We start from the raw sequence: 26,155 nt of genomic DNA, 5'->3' as shown, positions 1-26,155 counted from the left end.
GTGGTTAGCTATACAAGCCCCAAGCACCTTTACAATCCAGTCAATACATCAATGGTGCTTTTAGCCCCCTCTGCTCACCCCCCTGCCCCCCTCCAACTCTCCTCACACCCCACTGCCTTCCAGCCCCCCTCCAACTCTCCTCACACCCCACTGCCCACCAGCCCCCCTCCACCTCTCCAAACACCCACTGGCCTCAAGCCACCACCCCACCCCACCCCTCCGCTCACCCCACTGCCCTCCCGCTGCCCTAAATCTCCTATTCCTTCCATGCAGACAGAGGCAGACCCCCCAGTCCCATGTTGACTATAGCACTCTCCCCCATACTGAGGGCCCCTGAGCAGAGGGCCTATACCACTCTGTAGGCTTGGTGAGCCCCAAAAGCCAGCTCTCCCACAAGTCCTCAGGAATCCTTCTCTCTCTTAGTCACTTATGACTAGTTCTGAGATTACTAATACATTCAGGCCCAAACCCCCAAAGCCTGAAGCATGCAGATAGCTTTACGCACATGAGGAATTCTATTGGTTTCAATGGGGCTACTAACATGCACAAAGGCAAGCACTTTTGTAGTATTTGCAGGAGCCGGGCCTTACACCGTAAGCTCTTCAGGGTAGCATCATTGTACGTGTTTGTCTAGAGCCCAGCACAATGGGGACTGACCTCGACTACTGTGACCTTTAAGAATTACCGCAATGAAAATGATAAATAACGTCCAACTCAACGTGTGCCCCTGCAGTGCTTAACGCCAACCTAGCCGCTTTACCAGAGGGAGGATGGTCTAGTGATTGGGGCAGGACCTGGAGAGCTGTGTTCAATTCCTGGCTCTGCCACAAACTCCCTGTGTGCCCTTAGGCATGTCACTTAGCCTCTCTGTGCCTTGGTTTACCCATCTGTGCAATGGGGATACTACCCCGCAGGTGAGATGCTATAGTGATAGAAACCACATAAGTGCCTAATACAGATAAGCAGACAACTTCACTGAGATTGACAGAGAGATCTGGAGACCTTCTCTCCTAGGCTACTGGTTTTAATGGGTTCCAGCTGGTAGTGACTGAGAGCCACTATTACTTGGGGGCTGTTCAGAGACCCACAGTAGGAACTGAGCTGGCAGCTTCAATGTATTTGTTGGTAAGGAGTTACTCATGTTGCATATGAATAATAAATTCATGAATAACAGCAAAAAAAAAAAATAATAGAAACCACTGCCACATCTGGATCCTCATTGTGCCCTTGATTTTCAAGTGTGGAGGCCAACAGCAAACGCTGCTTAAAATCAAAAGGCATCCTGCGGTCCTTGGTGCTAAGTGACAGTCTCCGCAGAGATGCCAAGCTGGGACTCAGAGGTCAGACTGAACAACTCTGTCCCTAGGAAGGGTAGCTGCTTTCAGGCTAGGGATGAGGCGCGATGGCAGGAGATAGCCCTGTCCCTGTCTACAGCCTACCCGCTGTCAGAGAAAGGAGAGGATGCTGCTCTCAAGAGCTGCCAATCTGGCACCATGCCCCACTTTAAAAAAGAAAGAGACAAATGGTTTAAATGAACCCAGGAGGCCCAGCCGAGTTCGAGCAGAGCCACTTTGCAGGATGTGTACTGAAAACATTAAGTCATAAAAACAACTCGAAAACTCCCCAGCTCCCTTGTAGAGCGGAGTCTGTCTGCGCAGTGAGGACCTGGCTACCGGGGAATGTCGCCATGGGCTGCCGCTGAGCCGATGCTGTAGGAAAGTGTCCTGTCCAATGCACTGGCCTACTAAAATTAATGGTAGCAGCCGTGTTAGTCTGTATCCGCAAAAAGAACAGGAGTACTTGTGGCACTTTAGAGACTAACAAATTTATTTGAGCATAAGCTTTCGTGGGCTACAGCCTACTTCATCAGATGCATAGGATGGAACATATAATAAGAAGATATATATACATACAGAGAACATGAAAAGGTGGAAGTTGCCATACCAACTCTAAGAGGCTAATTAATTAAGATGAGCTCATAGACTCATAGACTCATAGACTTTAAGGTCAGAAGGGACCAATATGGTCATCTAGTCTGACCTCCCGCATGATGCAGGCCACAAAAGCTGACTCACCCACAACAGAATCTTCCAGCCTGCGACCCCTGCCCTATGCTGCGGAGGAAGGCGAAAAACCTCCAGGGCCTCTGCCAATCTACCCTGGAGGAAAATTCCTTCCCGACCCCAAATATGGCGATCAGCAGAACCCCGAGCATACAGGCAAGATTCTACTATTCTACTTCTGCTATTATCAGCAGGAGAAAAAAACTTCTGTAGTGATAATCAAGATGGCCCATTCCAGACAGTTGACAAGAAGGTGTGAGGATACTTAACATGGGGAAATAGATTCAATTTGTGTAATGACTCAGCCACTCCCAGTCTCTATTCAAGCCCAAGTTAATGGTATGATCTTTGCTGCTGGCATCTCTGGCCATCTGGGAGTCCATGGTGAGAGCGAACAAGACAGAGATACCATCAGTCATTTAAAGTCAGGCAGATGTTTGGGGGAAAGCGCAGAGAAGAGGTGATAAGCACCGGGCGCTCCTCCCACTGGCCTTGAGACATCACAAAAGGCATTCGGGAAGTAAGGGGGTTAATGGCGTAGGTTTCTGCATGGGAGCCAGGAGGAAAGTGGTGCCAAGAGAAGACAGCACCCAGGTTCCAGGGCTGAGCCACTCATCTCCTAGCAGTGGCACTTTGTACCGCTAGCTCATTCAACCTGCTCTTTGCCTGAGTTACCGTTGCCCTGCAGCCACTTTGCACCACCTAGGCTGGCACAAAGGGGCCACAGGATCGGCATAAGGCCTGCCCCAGGTGACCACACTGGCACAGGGGGCCTGTATGCCCGGCATAGAACCAGCTCTGCCACATGAGCCCTTCTCTTGAAGGGGGCATTCCAGAGCAGGGCAGAGCAAAAGTGGAAGAGGACAAGCCAGAGAAAAGACAGGGTGCACTGGGGCAGGAGGGAGAGTGGTGCAAGAGGACCGGTGACTCTGCACTCCTGTAGTAGCCCATATGGCCATTAAAGCCGTAGCTGGGGATGTTCTGGCCTGTGACCCCCGGCAGCCCCTGAATAGGAGAAGTACAAGCTGCCTCTTCTCTGTCCTGATGCTGGTGCAGGGATGAATCCAAAGAGCCTTCCCCACTCTGGAGGAAGAGCACAACTGCCGCTGTGTCTATGAACCAGTACACAGGTAGTGAGTGCCCTTCCCTTTCTTCTTCCATCTCCTCTGAGTGCACAAACCACCTAATGCCCCTGCTACAGGACAGGAGCAAACTCAGGTCACTCTCAGGAGAATAAATCAGTGCAGATCAGCAGCTTCACCGACGGGAGTGAACCATCAACTGGCAGAGAGGAAACCCCAAGAGAGAGGCTCTGGCAAGCATCTCTAGGCTGGCCCTAAATGACAGGACATGGAGGTGTAATTACTGGGGCTGCTCAGTGCCAGAGCATACCAACCCCCTAGGGTGCCAGCAACGTGCCAGCTGCACCACGACTCACTGGCAAGCACTGGGGCTGCTTCAGCAGCTGGCGTTGTAGACACTAGCCCTGGTGGGTCCCAGTAACCACTCAGACACAGGGCTATGGGAAGGGGGTTTTCCTAGGCTGGCAGAAAGGGGAAGGCTGAGATACCCTAGGAAGAAAGATTTAAACAGTCCCAGTGAGCGATAGCAGTTCCTGTTTGGGCTCCTGGGACAGTCCAGCCAAGAGTCAGTGCTCTTCAGGGCTAGTGCCTGGGGTGCCCTCTCCAGTCCAGGCTCAGTCACAGTTTGCTCCACACACGGCTTTGCATACAGTCCCTGGGGGTTCCTCTCTGCATCCAGCTTCTCTGCAGCTCCCTCCTTGCCCCGTGGCTGCTGCCTCCCAAAGGGTGCATCCACTTCCTTGTTCAGGGGAAAGGGATGTGCAGTGGGAAGGACGCTGATGGGCATTGTAGTCCCCTGCTTAGCAGATCCACCACAGAGGGTCAGCTCCCCACTGGTGTCAATGGCGCTATGCCAATTTACACCAGCTGAAGGTTTGGCCCTCTCCGGGTATGTCTACTCTGCAATCGGAGGTGTGACTGCAGTCCGCGTAGACATACCCCGGCTAGCTTTCATCTAGCTAGCTCCGATAACAGCAGAGAAGTTATGGCAGCATGGGGTAGCCACTAGAGCAGTGGTTCCCAAACTGGGGTTCGTGAACCCTTGGGGGTTCACGAAATGTTACAGGGGGTTCTCGGGAAAAAATTCCCTAATGGCGGACATAGCTGTCCCTAGGGATCCCAGGCAGCACAGGGCCAGCAGCCCGGAGCCCTGGGGACTTCCAAGAGCTATGCAGATCAAAGCAAGCATATCTATCACACTGAGGAGATTTAAACTTCAAGACTCCTTATAAGAAATGGAAAGGGAGGTGGATATTTTTTTGCTGTTTTTAAAATTAAATAGGCTGCTAGTATTGTTTTTAAAATTATTATGAAGAACAAGTTTAAGCTTTGTTGTAATGTGCGTTGTTTGCCTGGACTGCTCAAGACCTGAATGTTGTGTAGGAGGAACTCTTTGAGTTGGCTTCTTCAATACCTTCATGCTGTTTCACATCTGATACTCCTTAATGAAACCTAGGAGCTTTGTCTTATAAGAGGCTTAATCAAAGTGATACAAGCTACAAAAGTGAGATCTTGGAAGAGTGTTGCCGTTTTCATAATGTAATAAAATACTGTAATGATAAGTAATAAATAGTGTGTAATAAGCATGTCATAAAAACAAATTTTATACTTCCAAGATCACTGCTTTTATACTTTATCCTCAGGTAAGGGAGAAAATCCCTGGAAATGTTCATTGTTAGGAGGGGTTCATGAGACTTGACATTTTAGTGAAAGCGGTTCGCGCGTTGTTAACGTTTGGGAACCACGGCACTAGACTAGAGCATATACCCAGGGTCTTGGGCAGACTTGTACAGCCCGTGCTGCTGTGGCTTCACTGCTATCGTTATTCCACCTAGCTAGATCGAAGCCAGCTTTGGCATGTCTACACGAGAAGTGACACGTGTACATAGCTGGCAAGGCTGGTTAAAACTAAGAGATATAATGTGCTGTTTTCTATTTCGCTTGGGACACATGAAAGCGCTCTACAATTCCCACTCCCATAGTCTGAACTGTGGTGCCATGTTAGGATAAAGTAAGAAAAATGGTAAAATAATAATACACATATTGTGTGTGTGTGTGTGCATGCGTAAAGTGGTTCTCTATAACAGTTTAGTAACAATTGGACATAGTCAGTGTGACATTGCACTCTATATGATTTTATGAAAATATGCTAATGTAACTGGAATATGCTTCATGCAAAAGGTCTCCTGTAAGGTATCATTACAAAGCTTATAGAGTGTGATCATCCTATTTGTATAAATGTACCACTCTTGTATCTGAAACTAGAAATATGAAATATAACTCTGAGGGCCTATTGTAATTATGCAAAGTGTAGGCCATTAATGGTGGTTTGGAATCTTAATGACTCCCATTAACCAGGACAATTGACTGCAGATGGCTCTGTTTTATCTGTAAGTCTTCCTGTATACATGTGGTGCTGGCAAGTGGGTAATGAAGTCTTACAATGACATGTGATCATGTCACCTGAAGTGGAATCCATCTTTAACCTGGTGCTTCTCCATTGAGAAGGGGGGGTGGGAACCCAGAGAAGGACAAAGGATTCCCGCCTTATGCAAAAGATATATAAGTTGGTGGAACAGAGAAAAGAGAGAGCCATCATGAGGAATCCCCTAGCTACCACCTAAGCTGGAACAAGGGCTGTACCAGGGGAAAGGATTGTGCCCAGACTAGGAAGGCGTTCAGTCTGTGAAAGAGACTTATTGAAACATCTTTCAGGGTGAGATTTTATCTGTACTCAGTTGTATTACTGTATTAGGCTTAGATTTGCGTGTTTTATTTTATTTTGCTTGGTAATTCACTTTGTTCTGTCTGTTACTACTTGGAACCACTTAAATCCTACTTTCTGTATTTAATAAAATCACTTTTTACTTATTAATTAACCCAGAGGATGCCTTAATACCTGGGGGGGGGGGGACACACACAAACAGCTGTGCATATCTCTCTATCAGTGTTATAGAGGGCAAACAATTTATGAGTAAAATGGATTTATTTGGGGTTTAGACCCCATTGGGAGTTGGGCATCTGAGTGTTAAAGACAGGAACACTTCTGTAAGTTGCTTTCAGTGAAGCCTACAGCTGTTAGGGGATGTGGTTCAGACCCTGGGTCTGGGTTTGCAGCAGGCTAGTGGGTCTGGCTCAAACCAGGCAGGGCACTGAAGTCCTAAGCTGCCAGGGCAGGAAAGCAGGGGCAGAAGTAGTCTTGGCACATCAGGTGGCAGCTCCCAGGGGGTTTCTGTGATCCAGCCCGTCACAGTCAGCACTAGGACCCTTTTTGGGAGGGTGGGGGGGTGGGGTGGCCAGTGGCCATTTTTTTCTGTGTCTCAGATTTACATGTGTAATAGTCTGTATCTAAAAGGTGTCATGTCAAGTATCATTTACAAACTGGTAACATGCTGGTCCTGGCAATCACTGCATGATGTATGTACGGGACGTGTACAAAGAGTTATAACTGTGCTGGAAATATGTTCTGAAAATGTGTTTAGCCAGCAGTGCATAAAGCCCAGCCTGCTCTAGACAAACAAACGTGTATTTACTTGCCTGACCAGCATGATCACAGAGGGCAATGAAAAGTACATTTAAATGTAAGGTAAATGAAGTCATCAAGCTAGCAAGTTGGCGAGATCACCGCTTAACAACAATGACCAGGGATGGAGTCTGCACCCCCAGGAAGCCTTCCTGGCTCTTGAAACAGAGACAATGAACTTTGGGATAATATAATGGGGACATTGAAATCATCCATCACCCAGGAGAACCAAGAAGCCATCCCTCTGTATCTCTGATAGAGGGGTCCTACTGTTGAGCAGGCTGGAGAATGCTGACAACTTGGTGTTAGAAACCATGTTAGGCAGAGCCTTTTCTTGCTAGAATTAAGGTTTAGACACTAGAAAGTGTGTTAGTTTTGTTTTGTTTGTAACCCTTTCATAGCTCTCTCTCTCTTGCTTGAAATCGCTTAAATCTATGTTCTTTGTTAATAAACTTACTCCATCTCAGCACCGTGTATTAAGCAAAGTGTCACGGTGTTGACTCACCACTAGGGCGCCTCCTCCTGGCTGCTCTGAGGATTAGCTCTTTCCAAGTATGATGCCTCTTTCTCTGCTGCTTGTTGCGTGCCCTGCTTCCTCTTTCGCCCACTCTCTGCAACTCTTGTTGCTCTCTCTTCGTGGCTTGGCCCTCTGCATTTTCCCCCTTCCAGGGTATCAAAGTCTTTCCATAGACACAGCAGTCTTTTCATTCTCTGCCAAGACAGTGCCACTTCCCCAGTGGCTGGTAAGGGAACCCGGGCCCACCCTCTACTCTGGGGCCCACCCTCTACACCCTCAACCCAGCAGTTCTGGGCTTTCCTCTCCCAGCCCTCACTGCTCCTTCCCTGCACTGCTTCCCGTTCTTGCTCTGGGTGTACCAGCTCCAAACCTTCCTCCACCTTCCCAGGGAGTGACTGCCCTTTCCCAGCAGCAGCCTGCCTGTGCCAGCTACCTGGCTTTATAGGCCCTGCCTGTTCCTGCCCAGCTGAACCTGACTGCAATCAATTCCCTGCTCCCTGGCTCTCTCTCCAGGTGCAACCTGTGGAGTTAATGGGCCTACTGGGCCTCCTTAACCCCTTCCAGTCCACAGCAGGTAACACTTATATTGGGTCGGGGGACATAACTGTGGTTCTCATTCCTTGATTTCAGCCCTTCCAAATGGAGGAATAAACCTGGAGCTATAACTTTAAAGGCATGCAGATAATGTCTGGTCTGCTCTGACCAGGTGAAATAGCAGAAACTTTTCCCAGCAAAGGGCCACTTTTGTGAAGAAGGCACATTGCATGATGGGACCTATGGTCTCCATGGGCTACACTTCTGCATTGGAAGAGGGAGTCCTTGGGCTACACTGGTGAACTCCATCTGCCCTTTGGCGACCCCACAGGTAGATAGTGAATAACCCTCAGAGTGCGGAATTCTGATCGTTAGTTCTTTAAACGAGGCATCTTACGGGAGGGTGGGCCTTTCCAGCACCCCCCGTCTCCCAGAGGCAGGGAGCTGCAGTTTTTGAGAACATTCCCTTTGGAGAGGCAGTCTAGGGTGACCAGATGTCCCGATTTTATAGGGACAGTCCCAATATTTGGAGCTTTTTCTTATATAGGCTCCTATTACCCCCCACCCCCTGTCCTGATTTTTCACACTTGCTGTCTGGTCACTCTAGAGAGAGCCCAGCAATAGACTCCACTGCAGCAGGGACACATCTCGGCTCTGGAAAGGGCTACCCATAGTGCCTCCTGGGAAAACAGTCACTCTTCCCCTGCTGATCTGCCCTGCTGGCATACTCTTGAAGGTCCATGAGGCCTAGCTGATACATGGGGAAGAGTGGACGGGTGTTGGCCGTGAGAGCAGTAGTAAAGCATTTGATTTGATCTGGTAATCACTGGTTGGAAACATCATTTGAGGGCATTGTAAGCGAAGGGGAAGTGCTCATGGGAGAGGGGCTAGTTATTGCATCGCACACTGACCCCCTCAGTCGTGAGCATTGCATTTCAGATCTCTCTGATTAGAAGCGCTCTGCCCTGCATTTGGGAGCATTCACCTTTCCTCCCTCTTTACTAGAGGGTTTATTGCTTTGATCCATCAGTTTCTCATTTTGTCTGTCTAGCTTCTTTGCTCTCTCACTGCTGCTTCCCTCATAGGCGACCAGAGACTTGGGGCGTGGGCGTTCTGAAATGCATTGTGGTTTATATCCAAATAACATGGCTGTGAGTGTCCTCTCCTTGCTCTGCTCCATTTGATTGTATGGTGCTTGGAGGAAGAGATTTGATTAACTCAGGGCTCCTTTCCCTTTACGAGTAGTTTCTAGATATAGATGGCAGGGATGTTCCTGTTTTAAATCTCTGCCTTTTGCATGTATCCCCAGCATCCTCTGGCATGACTGTATGCTACCAGGTCTGTGAACTGAGCCACAGATTCTGACATCCGCTGCCTCCTGGGGTTCAATCTGGCTGCTAGGGGGCCACATGTCTGAACGCTTTTCTATGGGGCGGCTCTGGCAATGAAGAGCACCTTACTCTGTACAGACACTAGGGGGAGATCATTTGCTATGTCATTACAGTGCATGGCAGAACCTGGTGGAAGTTTAGGCCTAAAACTTAATTAACTCCTGTTGCTGCTTTGCCAGTTCTGCATCTCAGTCTTTCCCCTAGGTCTTCCTCTCCTTTCATCCATAAGAGCGAGAGCCAGAGAGGGACATAGTTTCTGGTACTGGGGCACATCCCCTCTGTTTCTGTCTTCTTAAGGTGGATCACATGTTGCACAGTGGGGCTGAGTTAAGATGCTCCCACTCGCAGCTCTCCCTGACACCGGCACCCCTTGTTTCCTGTTATCCCTGCACAGTCGGCTTGTTATTTAACACCGCTGAGCAGTGTAAGGAACACAGCATCCCATTTCCCCTTTGGAGAGCAGCGTATTTCTAACCAGCCAGGCTGGTGATGTGGCAGTTGTCCCATATGAGGGAGGATTAAAACAGTCTTCTTGACTGTATTTCTTGGACTCAGCTCCCTTCTCAGGGCATTGTTTGGCAAGCCAGGACTACGCAGGGGACTACAGTGATAGGGGCTCACTCCTTCATTGTAAGTTTTTACTTTGCTCTGCTAGAAGCGACTGTAATTATCCTTTGGGGGAACCTCTGGGATGTTGTTGTTGGGTTTTATGCTACATTGAATCATTCCCGTCTTGATGGTTAAGTCCCATTATAAAGACTGTGCAAACATGGCAGGATATTTTCTGGGATCATTTCCTGTTGTTTACCACTGACTTGTTGTTTCCATGACAATGACTAATGCTGTGTCTATAAATGTGAAAAGGATATATGCGGCGCTATCAAGCACCAGTGCTTAGTGACTTTTTCTCTGGCCAGTCAATAGCTTCTTACAGGAGAGTTGGCTGTTTGTAGTCAAGTGTTATCCCACTTACGCAGATGCTGTGGGCTTGATTCTCCTCTTGCTGACACAGTCACCCCAGTGCTACAAGGCGGTAACATCACAGGTTTTAATGGCCTTATGCCTGATTTACACCTGCATGCAGCCAGAATCAGTCCCTCTGTGTGAGTCAAGCATTTGGCTCTTCATTTTCAAGTCTGGGGAGAGAACCGACTTCCTTGTTAGTAATTCTCTCCCACTAGAGGTGTCAGAATACTCTCAGGTCAAAGATATTTCATATGCTGGCTGGAGAGCTGTTGGCAAGTTTGCTAGTGTTGTTAGTAATGAATATCCTTGTTTCCTGTATGGATTTTCCAACACACTTCTCCCATTTATTTGAACATCAGTCATACTTTACACCAGTGGGTCCCAAGCTGTGATCTATGGAGCACACCCATGTGATCGGCAGATCTGTTTTTGTACTAGAAGCAAAACCTAGGTCCCTCTTCAAGCAATGACACTGCCTGCTACATTGGGACTCTTGCAAGGTTTATAGCAGTTGTTGTGACCAACAAAAGTCAAAGTGTCCCAGTCTGCTTCATAGCGGGGGCTGCTTAGTGTGTTTCATTGTGAATAAGTTATGTGATTACCTAAGCCCTGTTTGTGTATCAGTCCAGATGCTCTCCTGACTCCCACTAATATATTTGCGACAGATAGTTGCTGAATAGCATAACTGAACGAATTCTAGACTATCAGGTCTTCATGGACTGTTCACTGCTCCTTTTTTGGGGTGTGTCATTGGACACCCAAGCCACACGATGCTGGAACCAATGGGGCTACAGCCATTTACAGCAGCTGAGGATCTGACCCAGAATCACAGGAAGGTTCCTTCATAGAGTCGCGTTTGTTTGTTGTTTTCCTCTACTAGAGCGAGGTGGAATATTAGCAGCAAACAGATTCTTCCTCACATTTAGCCTTTTGCTTTGTTTCCAGGTTGTCTGAACAGATCAGATGTTTCTCATAGTTTGTGAGTAACCCCATTAACCCCTCCTGTGGCTAGATCTAGCAGCTGATGGACCTCATCATTTACCTCAAAAAGTAGCAGTTCATGCTTTTAAATCCAGAGATCCCAGGGTCAATCCCTGCAGATGACATACCCAGGGGTGCTAGTACATGTGCTTCAAAGAGGAATTCCTCCAGTTGGGTGAAATATTAGGGTGGAGCCATGGGTTTTGCATGTTACCATAAAGGAGGCCAGGTTCACTAACAGGGGCTGATCTTCACATTTCTAACCAAACCCAGAACCAGGTGAGCTTCACTGCATTGCAGGTTTCACATGGCTCAGCCCAGGTCCCAAGCCCTATAAACCTGTCCCTGGCAGAATGTATATGATGCAGGAGCAGAGATACAGTGAGAAGATGGTAAGTGGATCTAGATTAGGTTCAGGTTTGAGGTCAAGCCAGTGCCAGGGTTTGAGTCCAACAGTGCTAGAATCTTACAAGCTGTTCTCCTGAGATTTCAGAATATTAGAACCATAAAATAGCCCCATTCCGGGTTTGGATCCAACCTGGAACCAAAACCATAGAGGTGGGTTCAGATCCAAAGTCCCCAGATTCAATGGGGTTCAGATCCAACGAGCCACCCATGCTGCAATGTCCACACTCCTCCTGTGTTTAGCGTGCTAGCTCGAGCATAGCTAGAGCGAGTCAGTCCATGTGGGCTGGGAGTCACGTTCGCAGATGCAATGTAGATATAATCAATGTGCTATTGAGCTACGTACTGGGGGAGGTGGTGTCCGGGTTACACTGCTGCCATCTCAACACAGCCTCACACCATGCATTAGGAATGAAAAGGAGAGATGCTTGAGGAGACTGCGAGGGTGTTTGTTGTTCAGCTCTACCCTATTGTATGGAATGGGAGGGCTTTCAAATCCTAAAGGGGCTCTTCTCTCACTCTTCTCAGGTTGAAATTGAGGCTGCTTTGCAAAGCTTCCAGCCTTTGGCCTCATGTAAGTGCCACCCTCTTATTCTGATGATGACATAACTATTTATTCAGCATCTTCCAGGAGTATCAAGGCCAAGAAGAAAGGGCAAACTCAGGGGAGTGAACTATACAAATGTACCAACCACAGCAGCTGGAACATTCAGGGGATCAAATGGAGAAATGCTGCAATGTGAAAAGGAAAATGCTTTCTGTTTAGACTGAAATAACGCAAGCATAGGGATGGCCCTGCTGCAATAGCCGGGACTCCCTGTCTGCTACCCAGCCTGCCCTGCATGGCTGGCACAACTCAGGGAACTATGTAGCAAATGCAACAGTGCCCAGTCACAATCGGACAACAGCTTGGAGGTGCCAGGTAAATAACCAGTCAGACTCAGCAGGCTGGGGTGACTGACATGAAGCAGAGACCCCAAAGCAGACAGCCTGAAAATCTCACACACACACCCCATTCATCCACTGTGTCGACCTTCATGCTTCACAGCTTGAGCCAATCTCTATCTAGGATCAGGACGAGATCTATGTGGGGGCAAGATTACCCCACATCTGCTACTGCTGCCAAATTTAGGTGTCACGGGCTTTATCCTGTTCCCAGTAAAGGGAGCTTTGCCATCGACTTCAAAAGGGGCAGGATTGGGCCCTAATGCAGTTGGACCTAGGAGAGACAGCCACAGAGGAACACCCAAAGGAAGAGGGCACAAACCAGCTGTGGTCCTTACCCCAGAGGATGCCTGTGTGGGGCAGGGGCATCCTCAATGCTCTGTGATTTCACTGGAACTTGTAGGAACCCAGCATCTAGCAGGATGGGGCTTGGACAGGGCCATCAGTGAGACAGGCCAAGGAAAGGGTAGAGTCCTGTAGACCCCATTTAGCCAGGAGCTGATGTCTCAGAAATCCATGTCAATTGTGTCAAACTCAGCTGGTAAGTCAGCACAGATGACAGAGCATTAGGCTTAGCCATACATTACTAAAGGGACCTTCGGGATGCTGGTGCCTGGAAACACTCTGGGCCTGCAGGGTCTTTGTTTAGACTCTGATCACAGATTCTCAGGCATCCTCTTTTCCTATTTTGTTGTCAGCACTTGATGAAATTGCTCATTCGGGCGCGAGCCCTCTGTCCTTGCCATCTCCCACCGTAGCACTGATTCCTCGGCTCTTTGTGTGTGCTAGTGCGCTCCGGCTGCTCAGTGAACTCTGACATCTAGTGCTCCATGCAAGTCCTCCTGCTACATGCCCCCTCCTCGCAGGGCCCAGTGTCCAGCCCCTCCCATGCCAGGGAGGTTTTATTCTGGGAAGCCACCTGAGCTGGCCTGACCATTCGTGGCAGAACAGGTGTCTGCCTTAGGCAGCAACGTTTTAAGGACAGCAGAAATGTCAGACGGCTCTTGATTGTGTGAACCGGGTACGTGCTGAGAGCTCTTCCAAACCTAACAGGACATTTTCCTCCAGCCATCCCTCCAGCAAACCAACTGCAGTCTCATCGCCCCGACCGTCTCCCGTCTAGACTCATTCCAGGTGGGCCAAGCTTACTGACCCCATCAAGCCAAAATGGCATTCCCAACGGGGCCTGGGTTACAGTGAGCAGCAGCAGCACTGACCAGCGCAGCAGGCATCATCTTCCTCTGTTCACCCTGGATCCTGCTCACCAGACCCACCCCAGTTTTGGGCCGGGCTGCTCCTTGCCTTACAGAACACAGCTTTGCAGTCAAACAAAACACCATGGCACTAAATCCTCCCATCAGCTCAAGGGGCAGGCCATGCAATGTACTAGAGGACTGGCTTGTTACTGAAGCTGTGCCCCACTGCTCACTCACAGAGGAAGAGGCCCAGGAGTCCGTTTGGCAGCGGTGAAGTTGTGCAACGAGCTGATTTTCTGTCTGTGACCCAAACTACATAAAAGATGGTGTGGGCTAGAGAGGAGTGGCCATTTTCCAGACTGCCTAGGGCAGTGAAAACCCCAGCGCCCACACTGGAAGGCTCTCGACAGCTAAGATGTGCCAACTGTTTAATAATAGAAGCAGGGAGAAGCCTCCAGCTGTGATTCTTTCTATGGGAGCTGAAAAGGCAGCTATTTGATCAGGTCAGTTGAGGATTTCTGTGCAAAGACTGGGACAGGTTTGACAGAAATGGTTTGTCTCCGGCGTTGACTGGCACGTTCCTTCCTACGCTTGCTTAGACACGGTGCTAATGCATGTGGAGTGGGCCCAATCCTGCTCCCACTGACCTCAGCAGCTGAATGAGGCAGGATCGAGCCCTGGGTAGCTGAGCCTCTCCAATTATCCAGCGGGAAGTTAGGTCCAGCTCCTCAGAGGCATTAGGCACCCAACTCCCACTGATTTCAACTTCCACTGTGAGGATGTGGGCCTCTCTCCTGCGCCAGCACTGCTTTCTGCCAGGAAATGAACCCTCTTGGATCAGCACCTCAGACTAGAGTGCCAGTGAGCAGCCTGGACCAGGCCATCCCCTCCCTTTATGGAGGAGCACGAGGGGCTTTTAGTTTAATCTGAGCCTCTGATCACTTGGGGCCAGAGCCTGGCCCCGGATCCAGCCCCTTTGTGCCACTGGAGTGGGGAATCTGAGCAGTTACGTCTGCTAACATGGAGGCATCCCCAAGTGAAACAGAGCCACACAGCCAGCTCTGCACCAGCCCCCACTGTCCCATGGCTTGGGAGCATGCCATGGGTAAGGGGCATGGTTGGGGCACTCAGGGGAGCCCCAGCTGATTTGGCAGCCCCTTAGTGGTCATTATTAGCCAGCATAGATTAGAGCAGCCCTGAGGTTACCCCACAGCCCCAGGGATCGGGGAGCGTACAGGTGGCACACAGCCCTCCGTACCCTCCCCGGCTCAGGCCCTGCACCAAGCACAGCTCAGCCCAACCCAAGGAACAAAGGTAACTGTTTTCTGTGACAAAAGCTCTCTCTGGAGCGTTATTACCAGTATCTGTATTTCCTTGGGCTTAAACTAGGCTCCATGTGGCTTTATGCAGCTGAGGAGCAAAGCTGCTTCTTAATCATCACACTGCTTTAAGCTTAGCTATTTTTTTTAAGAATGGGAGGGAGACACCTGGAAAGGTGCTAACCGACCACGGGCAGCAAATGAGAGAGGTTTGCCAGGTGACATGGCACCAAAACAAAAACAGCCAGTACACCACTGGGCTGCTTATGCAGAGACAAGACGTCGCTTAGCAGGGAGGTGATAGATCCTGGGAATTAACCTGTGTCCCACTCCAGCCCCTGTACACTGCTCCAGCATCAGAGGGGCTGGAGATGGGCAGCAAGGAGCTAGGGCAGAATTCCCAAGCACAGAGCTGCCATAAGCTGCCCTACACTGCCCCCCTCATTGGAGGGGGTATGCTGGGGGCAGGAAAGGGAGTCTCTGTAGCCTCAGCACTATGGATATTCTGGGCTGCCCTGGACCATGGATTAACCTAAGGCCAGCCCTTGGAAGGCTGCTGTATGTTAGAGCACCCCTGAGGCTGCTCTAATGTACACTGAGGGCTGTTTTGGTCCCTAGAACAGCCCAGGATCTGGAATCGCCTCCTGGAGGAACATCACAGAATCTCAGCCCCTGTTTGCATGGCTCTGGCCTCCAGTTCTGAGCCCTGTGTAGCAGAAACACCTCAATTAACTGGCAGCCATCCAGGGAAGAACAACAAAAGCAGAGAAGGTGCTGGAGGGCCTGACCTGAGAGGAATGATTAGAAGGAGGAATATATACAGTTTGGCCAACCAATGCCGATGGGGTGACTCCCCAGACAAAGGGGGCAAACGCCCAGGAGAAAGGGGAATCATTAAAGGTGGCTTGAGGGGATAGAACTAAGAGTGGTGGAATAAGACAGAGCAAAGGACAATTCTGAATAAAGCAGAGGCAAAACTTCTGAGTGGTGAGATGTCCTAGAGAGTGAAATAACCTGGTGGAGGCGGGGCAGCTCTGCTAAACCCTGGCAATAAAAGGCTAAGCAGGATTGTGGCCCATACACTGGAGGGAGCAATCCTGCACAAGCCTACTCGACTCTTCTATTACGCAGTCTGCGCTGCATGGGGCAGCAGGTGGATCCTGCCACTCTCGGAGCTTTCCTGGTTAATACCCTGTCCCTGGATTCTTGGAAGCAGCTCATGCTCGGCTTGTTTTCCCCCCTTGAGCTGATGGGAGGATTTAGTGCCATGGTGTTTTGTTTGACTGCAAAGCTATTTCCCAGCATGGAAGCTAGTGTTTGGCAGGGAGAGGTTCCCTCATGCCCTTCCTGCTTTGGTATTTATTCTGCAGGGAAAGAAAATCTATATCTATTTATTGCATCACTCACACTTTTTCTCTGCAGTTCTTTTCTATCAAGGCAGGCAGCCCTTTCACAGGTTGGAATCAACCTGGGAGGAGAGGGGGATGGGACTGGCAGGCTGGGTTAGAACAGAGGATGCACATTGTCCCCTGCACAGCACTCTCCAGGTAAAAGTAATACAGCCAGAGATTGTATTATCATTCTATGGCTCCTGTTCCCAGCAATGGTTGCTCCCCATCCCCCACCATTTTAAGGGAAGGGAAGGGCAGCCACAACTGGGAAAGCCCATAAACTGAGAGCCCGGGGGATGGGGCAATAAGGACCCAGTGTCAGCCCATAAACACAGGTCCTCCACACCACCAGTCCCTGTGTCCTGAGCCTGGAACCACAGCTCATTGCCTGCAGGGGAGAGGGATGCTACAGAGGGACTCTGTGTGGGGGTGCTGAGGGCGATTCCCCTCTGGAGAGGGAGGGCTGGCCATAGGTGTAGTTTGACTTCTATATTTTGGGGAGCAGCTCCGGTCAGGCCACTGGGGCCATGCGTGTGTGTGTGTGGGGGGGGGGAAATTCCGCATCTGCCTGGGACTTGCAGTTTAGGGGGGCAATGCCCCCATGGGCCCCCCCTCCATGATTCCCCCCCAACAACTACTCCCATGGGACTGACCCTGAGGCTTCCATTCCAGAGTGATCCCCACCCCAGAGAGCAGCACATGGAGAGGAGGGGAAAAGGGCTGAGAGCTGAAGCCACCAGCTCTCAGTGGAGCAAAGCAAGTCACGTTCCATTGTACTTCAGAGACAGGAGCGCCGGCTGCCAGGACAGGCGGTAGGGTCCTGGCTCCAGTTCTGGGGTCCCATCTGTACAGTTCAGCTCAGCTCCCCACTGGCTGGCTCTGTTATGTGTACGGTTTGTTACTCTGCTCTGTGGGAAGAGTCTGCAATTATCCTTCGGGGGAACTTCTGGGATGCGATTGTTGCATTTTATGCTACATTGAATCATTGCCAACTTGGTTGTTAATTCACATTAAAGCCTCTGTGAACACTTGCAAGCCATTTTCTGGGATGATTTCAGATTGTTTACCACTGCCTCATTACCATGACGATTAATGCAGTGTCTCTTAATGTGATAGTCCTATTAAACACCTACACGTGGGAATGGTATTCATCAGATGCAAGTTCCTCATCCCTTAAGGCCTCTTTGCTTCTGTCGCACGTTTATTCCTCTAATACCGTCAGAGAGAGGGTTTGGGGAATGCTGCAACTCTGGCTCTGTGTCCTGAGCTAATCCGCTTCCCCTCGCTCTGTTCCAGTCTCCCTGTCTGTACAATGGGGCCTGCGAAACATACCCAGCAGGTGGGGGAGGCTGATTTGAAGGGACGCTGTCAACTTGTAATTTTAAAGGGACTAATTTTCAAAAATTACTCTTCCCCCAGAGCAGGGCCTGAAATTTTCCTTTTAAAAAATGACAAAGGTTTTTCTGATGTTTGTAAGGGGGTTTTGGAGGGGCCGGGGGCTGAGTGCAACCAGACTCGGGTCCATCCCTCCCCTCTCCCCTTCCCCTCTGATCACATGCCCACCTGCTGCCTCTTCAGTTGCAGCTTTGCTGTTAGTCATTATTACTACGTATTTGTACAGGGACCCCGAGCCTGATACTGTGGAAGAGCATTAGCAGGCTTTGGGGAAAAGAGGGCTTGTGCACTCCCATCAGCAGACAGGAGCTGGCACAAGAGTGACATCAGCAGGTGAGGCATGAGCCAGGAAGTGCAAAGGACCAACAACCAAATGCACAGAGTAAACAAACTACAAACCTTACAAAGAACCTTCCCCCCACCCTGCATCTCTTTCAGTTATTGCTCCCTTAGGAATTGCTTGTAACAAAAGTAGGCACAGCATTTCCAGCCAGAAATGCAATGAGCTGGCAGTGGTCCTTCGGTGCTTATAAACCAGATGAAGGAAGCCCAAGTACTATTATTATGCTCTGGTGACTGGCAATCTCGCATAGAAATGGCAGAGCAGGGTTGCCTTGTGTGCTTGATGGCAGGAGACTGAGTTTGAAGTTCTACCGCTGTTCCATTTAACACAGAGATTACTTCAGCATGTCGTTGCTCGGGAGGGGGCTGCTTTACAGAGTGCTGAGTTCTAGGAGCGACCGCTTTGGTCTCGACCTGCGGCACTTGGATCATTTCACACACCTCTCCAGCACGTCCTGCAGCACACGGCCATTCCAACAGAGCATGTGAGGCCAGGGAAGGTCCAGGCTCTCCTCCTCATCAGCCAGCCCTCGCAGCGCTTGCTGGTGGCAGTGAGGCAAGCATTAGAACAAAGACTCATCTTCTCCAAGCTGGCCAGACTGATTGAGAGGGAAGTTAATGTCATTGCAGCTCCTGGTTGCACTGGTTTACAGCAGTGTTCATTGGGGTGATAAGGCTTCTGTGGTAGAAGTGCCTGCAAGCTCTGTCCCACAGAGGGAGCCCAGCATCTGGGTTTTCAACCAGGTTTAAACACAGTAACTACACTGAAGCCAAGAGACTGTCTAGCAGAGGTTTGCAGTGTTGTTGTAGCCATTTTTGTCCTAGGATGTTAGCAAGACAAGGAGGGTGAGGTAATAACTTATATTGGACCAACTTCTGCTGGTGAGAGAGACCAGCTTTTGCATCAAACAAGTGTGAGAAAGGTACGCAGGGTATCACAGTTAAATACAAGATCAAACAGATTGTTAAGCACAAGTAGTTAGGAAATATTCTAAGGGACCATTCAAGGCGAGGAGGCCCATTAACACCCCTGCAGGCATAGGACAGAAAGGGGGGTTGGTGGGTTACAGATTGTTGCAATAAGCCATAAATCCAGGGTCTTTATTAAAGCCATGATTTTAGGATCTAGCAAAGTTATGAATTTAAACTTCCAGGCTCATCTTCTGAAAGTGTTGTGCAGGTTTCCTTTGAGGATGATCTGATACTGGGTGAGCACTTTGTGAAAAGCGTTCACCCACAAGTGATGTGATGTCTTTGTCTTTTACCATTTTCCTGTGTGAATTCATTCAAGAGCTCAGTGATGGTCTGGGTTCACCCACATAGTTGCTATCAGGGCATTGAGGTACTCATCCAGTGCACTAAATGCCCCAATAACAACTATGCGGGTGAAACCAGATGATCACTGAGCTCTCAAATGAATTCACGCAGGAAAATGGTAAAAGACAAAGACACCACATTGCCTGCGGGCGAACGCTTTTCACAAAGCGATCACCCTGTGTCTGACCTCATGAGAACGGTGTTCAAAACCAGCAGCTAGCCTAGGCTGTAACTGCAGCCCTGTCGTGAACCAGCCTGGTCCCAAGAGAAGCAGGGCTCACTTAGGGCTTGTCTACACTGGCACTTTACAGCGCTGCAACTTTCTCGCTCAGGGGGTCCTGAGCGCAGCAAGTTTCAGCGCCAGTGTAGACAGTGCACCAGCGCTGGTAGCTACGCCCCTCGTGGAGGTGGCTTTTTAGAGTGCTGGGAGAGCTCTCTGCCACGACCACACAGCCATGTTAAAGCGCTGCCGTGCAGCGCTTTAGCGTTGCCAGTGTAGACTAGCCCTTACTCTCCTCTCCTCCATGGCCCACCTTAGGGCCAAGAGACCATGGGTTTTTCGTTCCTTCTCTCTTTCCCTCAAAGAGCAACTGAGGGGCTGCATCTTCTCTTGCAGCTGGGAGCTGGCTCCACCCAGGCAACTTTCCTTATCTGAACGCTTTGTCTGCTCCGCAGCCTGAGCCATGGGCAAGCTACCTTAGTCCTGCCATTGTCTGCCTTGGCATGTCAGGCAGGTTCCTGGCCTGGTAACTCCTCCTCCGCTTCCCTAGCCCAGCCCCCACAGACTGTCTGTGTGTCAGGCACCCAGGATAGGCAAACTTTGGGGTCCTTCTCCCTTCTGCAGCTTCCTGAAAGGCTCCCTGCTCAGTGTTTGCCAGGCAATCCTGTAAGTGGCATTTTCCCCAACTGCACCTGGGGGGGAAGGGTTGAGGGGGAGGGGGAGATATGCAGAGTTGCTGCCTAGAGTACATAGGTTACCCAGGCCTAATTTCTCCAAATCCAGGCCCATGTGCCATATGCATTCAGGCGCGTGCAAATTCCATGGTTGTCTTGTGCATACAGGAGCGATCGCTGCGGGCTACAAGATTTGCTCTCCACTTTCATCTCCTTTGTAGCAGTAAGCACCAGCCCCGTGTCCAGAATGGCTGCTAGTCTCTGCAGATAGAACACTCCTTAGAGATGTAAAGGTCCAGCATGCAGAAGCCAGTTATATAACTAAACACACCGTGGTGTTACTGCTTTGCCGCATACAAATTGGAGTTCCTGGATACAGCAACAAGCAACAATGTGCAGGGATGGGAGAGGGGATGACATCTCGATAAAGTTGCCCGCTTCACTGTACTAGCAGAGACGTTTCTTTTTCCAAACAAATATTTGTGAAGTGAACAAAGGTGGCCTCGGGAGACATTAAAATTCTTTCTACCTCCGTTCAGCATATACGCTGCCATTAACAGCCCACTGCAGGGTTTCTTGCACATTTTCTTGAAGTAGCTGGTGCTGGCCATTGTCAGAAACAGGAAACTGGATTAGATGAGCCACAGAGCTGATCTGTTTCCCAAATAAAGTCTCCACTGCAACGTTCATAATTAAACATGCATGAATCATTTTTATTGTCGGTGCTGCTCACACATAAGCCTCATATTCATGTATCTTCCCTGAAGCTAATCAAACTAGGTCAGCAGAGTAATTAGCTGCCTCACAACACAGGCCACTGTCCCCTCCCCTCAAGGCATCCATTATACCTTTGGCATATTCCGTTTAAACTCTTCTGTCCTTGCTTTGAGAAGACAGGTGCTCAGGAAAGTTTGCTCCAGTTTCTTGGGGAATGTCTACACTGCAATGTAAGCTGGGCTCAGACTCAGATCAAGCCCTAACCCCATACCCATCTACACACAAATCTGTCAGACATGGGCTTGGACCCAGGGTCCTAGGATCCCACAGGGGTGGAGGGTCTGACCCCGAGTCCAGCCGGGACCCTGGGTTCAAACACTATCATTTTGCGGTATGGATGCAGCCACGGACGACTCAGGCCCTGGGAGTCTGCCAATGCTATCCCACAATCCATGGACCGGTGTTCTTTGTCCTCTCTATCACACAAGTCACCAATGGACGCCCAAGAAACGGAGCATAGGGAGAGGTTTGGCCAGGTATTTCTACCCTGTAAAAGGCCTGATCCTACATATCCTCTGCACACACACACCTAAGCGTGAGTCGTGTGTGTCCAGAGGGGCTCGCAGGGTCAAGCCCCAAATTTGCTGAGAGACACAAGCACAAAGCAAGAAGCCACGGCCACCATTTTCAGCCGTGTCCACTTATGGCTGCTTTGAGCAGGGGGTTGGACTAGATGACCTCCTGAGGTCTCTTCCAACCCTGATCTTCTATGATTCTTCTATGATTCTAACTTGTGACACCTTGGGCCTGACTCACACGGAGCTGCATGCAGCTTCAGGGAAGTCAGTGGGAGCAGAGCGCATGCAGCGACAGCCGCTCCAGTCCATCAGATTGCAGCCCCACCTGAGCCATGGGACAGCATGAAGCTAATCGGCATCCAAAGCTCTTGCTACAAAGCGTAACAAACAAACGGGGGGGGGGGGTGCTAACCAGCGATAAATGCCAGAGGGCCAGATAGCAGAGCTGCCTCCTTCCCTGCTAAGTTTCTTATCCAGAGCCACAACTCCTAATTGCTGAAATATAAACTCACCACGCACAAATGCAGGCAAAGCACTGGGCAATCGTGGCAGGGAAGGGAATCAGGTGTAATTCCGGGGGCTGAATCTCACCGGAGCACACCAACCCCCTAGGGTGCCAGCAGCATACCAGCTGCACTGGGACTCACCAGCAAGCACTGGGGGTGCTTCAGCAGCTAGGCCTTGTAGGCGCTAGCTTTGGCAGGTCCCAATAACTACTGTTTAATAATCATTAAACACGCTTGCTTTTAAACCATGTGTAATATTTACAAAGGTACACTCACCAGAGGTCCCCTGTGTGCCCACAGGGTCTTGGGTGAGTTCGGGGGTTACTGGTTCCAGGTCCAGGGTGATAAACATATCCTGGCTGTTGGGGAAACCGGTTTCTCCGCTTCCTTGCTGCTGTGAGCTATTTACATTATCTTCATCCTCATCTTCCTCGTACCCCGAACCCGCTTCCCTGTGTGTTTCTCCAGTGAGGGACTCATAGCACACGGTTGGGGTAGTGGTGGCTGCACCCCCTAGAATGGCATGCAGCTCCGCGTAGAAGCGGCATGTTTGCGGCTCAGCCCCGGACCTTCCGTTTGCTTCTCTGGCTTTGTGGTAGGCTTGCCTTAGCTCCTTAATTTTCACGCGGCACTGCTGTGCGTCCCTGTTATGGCCTCTGTCCTTCATGGCCTTGGAGACCTTTTCTAATATTTTGCCATTTCGTTTACTGCTTCGGAGTTCGGCCAGCACTGATTCATCTCCCCATATGGCGAGCAGATCCCGTACCTCCCGTTCTGTCCATGCTGGAGCTCTTTTGCGATCCTGAGACTCCATCACGGTTACCTGTGCTGATGAGCTGCATGGTCACCTGTGCTCTCCACGCTGAGCAAACAGGAAATGAAATTCAAACGTTCGCAGGGCTTTTCCTGTCTACCTGGCCAGTGCATCTGAGTTGAGAGTGCTGTCCAGAGCGGTCACAATGAAGCACTGTGGGATAGCTCCCGGAGGCCAATAACGTCGAATTCCGTCCACACTAACCCAATTCCGACCCCCTAAGGCCGATTTTATCGCTAATCCCCTCGTTAGAGGTGGAGTAAAGAAACCGGTTTAAAGGGCCCTTTAAGTCGAAAGAAAGGGCTTCGTCGTGTGAACGTGTCCAGGCTAAATTCGAATTAATGCGGCTAAAGTCGACCTAAACTCGTAGTGTAGACCAGGCCTCAGACACAGGGCTATGGAAAGGAGGTTTTCCTAGGCTGGCAGGAAGGGGAAGGCTGCAGATGCCCTAGGTAGAGAGATTTAAATAGTCACAGTGAGTGATAGCGATTCCCGTTTGGGCTCCTGGGACAGTCCAGCCAAGAGTCAGGGCTCTTCAGGGCTAGTGCCCGGGGTGCCCTCTCCAGTACAGGCTCTATTCCAGCAAATAGGAGCTGGTTGGTTTCCAGGCCAGGCTCAGCTGGTGTCTCTCCTTGGGGCCACTCTGCACTGGCTCCCTGCTCAGCCACTGCTGCTCACCCACAAGTCTTACACAGACCCACACCCAGCTGGAACGTCCGGCAGTCACAGCCTACTCCACATGTAGCTCTGCATACAGTCCCTGGGGGTTCCTCTCTGCCTCCGGCTTCTGTGCAGCTCCCTCCTTGCCCTGTGGCTGCTGCCTCCCAAAGGGTGCTAGTTCAGGACTCTTCCCTTTACCCAGCCCGCGGAAAGGGGAGTGTAGTGGAGGAGTGGGCTGATGGGTGTTGCAGTCCCCTGCTTAGCAGATCCATCACACCGATATAACTCAGGGTTTTGCCCTTCCAAGGAGTTTGGGGTTGGAATTGAGTTCCTTCTCAGCTTCACAGGAGAAGTTGTCTTGGACAGCATCTTTGCCAAGCTCTGTTCGTGGATCATGTTGATCACAGCGTGGCTAGCTGTTAGGCGTGGCATTTCTTCTGCCTCTGGCCAGGTGCTGGGTGTGGATGAGTCAAGAGTGGATTCTGTGGACGGGCCTGGGGAATTGCTGCTTTTTCCTGTGCAGCTTTCCCTTTCTGCTACATGGAGAGGATGTGCAAATCCAAACTGGCCTCTGCCCCCATCAAAGGTTTCAGCCCTATTTAAAGAAAACCGGCTTTGTCAGACAGAAATTAGGAACAGCAGTGCAGTGCATCTCAGGTCTGGGATTGCAGTGGGGCCCTGGGATGAGGGGGGAAGATCAGATAACCAGTGAGGAAATCACCACTTTCAGCCTAAACACCGCCTGGCGAGGCAAGGCCCTGTATCAAGAGGCCAGCTCTCTTATCAGACCGATGTGTTTGAACTTGTCACACCACGCTCCAGATTGTCAACCATCCCAATAGTGGTGGACCTGCTCCATACACCTTTCTCTGTATGCCAAGGGCATGCCGGCTGGCAGCACAGCCCACCCCACCACTAGGGTAGCTGCTCGCAAAATGCTTAGCCACATGAATATTAATTTGCATCCCAACAAGGCATCTATCTCATCTCAAACTGTTGTGTTTTTCTGACATATTTACCAGTCCTCTGTCTCATTAATCTGGTAAGTATTCATAAGACATCCCTTTCATGCTAGACTAGCTAAGGGCAAATGCCTTTATTTATCCATTCTTTACCGAGGAATCTTTCTCGGGAGTCAAGCGGATGAAAGGTTTTCACTTTTTAAAAGTCTTAATCAAAATTTCCCAGCAATATGTCCTCTATATTTCAGAAAGAGCCAACTTTCTCTTTATGGCGTATGCGGGAGGTACATTCCTCTTATTACCTTGACAAGATAACATTCTAGTCCTCTTTCAGCGTGTTCCTTTCTTTTCACAGCCCACGTAGCCCTTGCGCTACATTCTAGCTGAATAGTGATCTGTCATGGAAACAGTCCTACGGGAGGGTCTTTTTAAAAGCCAGGTTGGATGGGTTTTTCTCTTTAATACTTTCTAAATGGGTTCATGCTAAAATTTTCTTTGTCGCAATTAACCTTGATGCAGCTGGCCTTAGTGGCTGCATTCCTGACCTCTCATGTATTTGAATCTATCTCGCTATGCTATAAAAGTCATTTTTGAATGCATGCCCATCCTTTCCACCAAGCTGGAAGGGACTTATTTTTCTCCTGCCTATAGACTGAGTTATTGCCGCTCTGGAATTTGAGAGAGTTAATGTGCTTCCCAGTTACAGTTTGCTCAGCAGCAGCAAACAAAGCTGCACAAAAATAACACAGCTAGTTCTCGCAGTGAAACAGGGTTTCTGGAAGGAAATGAGGAAGGCTGGTCAAGTGGTTACAGCCCCAGACTGGTCTGGTCTCTACCAAAGGTTCTGCTTGTGCCCTTGGGCATGTCATGTGATCTCTCTGTGCCTCGTTTCCACCTGTGTACAATGCGGATGATAAGATGGCCTTTCTCCCAGCATTTTTCCATCTTGTCTGCAAGCTCCTCAGGGCATGGGCTGTCACTGGGGGCCTGATTTCAACTAGGGCCTCTAGGCACTACTACAATACAAGTAAATTTTTTAATGGAATTTGGGGACTGTCCTAGCTAACAGACAGATAGGTAACCACCCAATTCCTTCTCTCCATAGTTCATCAGAGCATTTTACTGCTCCAGGCTGTGGTGAGAAATGGGGGAGCTGAGGAATTAGGAATGATTGCTCATGATGGTGGGGAAGGGAGAGTGTAGCAGGTCCTAGCAGGGAAGGTATGTTAATTAATCCCTCCCGCCTCTCAGGATATATTGGGAATGTCCAAGAATTGAGCAGCTCTAGAGCCACTCAGCATGCGGGGTGAAATTCTGGCCCCATTGAAGTCAATGGCAAAATTCCCTTTGACTTCAATGAGGCCAAGATTTCACTCCCGGAATAGCTGGGAACCCTAACACCAGAGAAGGTAGCACTCTCCTCCTCCAGCATTGCTGGGCACCACCAGGAAATGCACTCAGCTGGCATTGCCCAGCATGCCAGGGCACCCCACGCACAGCTATAAAACAAACCTCTTCATTGCTAGCTGGCACGCAAGGCATGTCCAGCAAGCACACTCCTCTGGGTCCATCAAGCATGCAAGGTATACTCAGGAAATGGGCTTCCTTGGCTCTGCCCAGTACGTCAGGGAGCACCCATGCCCAGCACCTCCATCAC

Source organism: Emys orbicularis, chromosome 8 (assembly GCF_028017835.1).
Source record: "Emys orbicularis isolate rEmyOrb1 chromosome 8, rEmyOrb1.hap1, whole genome shotgun sequence".
NCBI classification, from domain to species: Eukaryota; Metazoa; Chordata; order Testudines; family Emydidae; genus Emys; species Emys orbicularis.
This window is presented reverse-complemented; position numbering follows the sequence as displayed.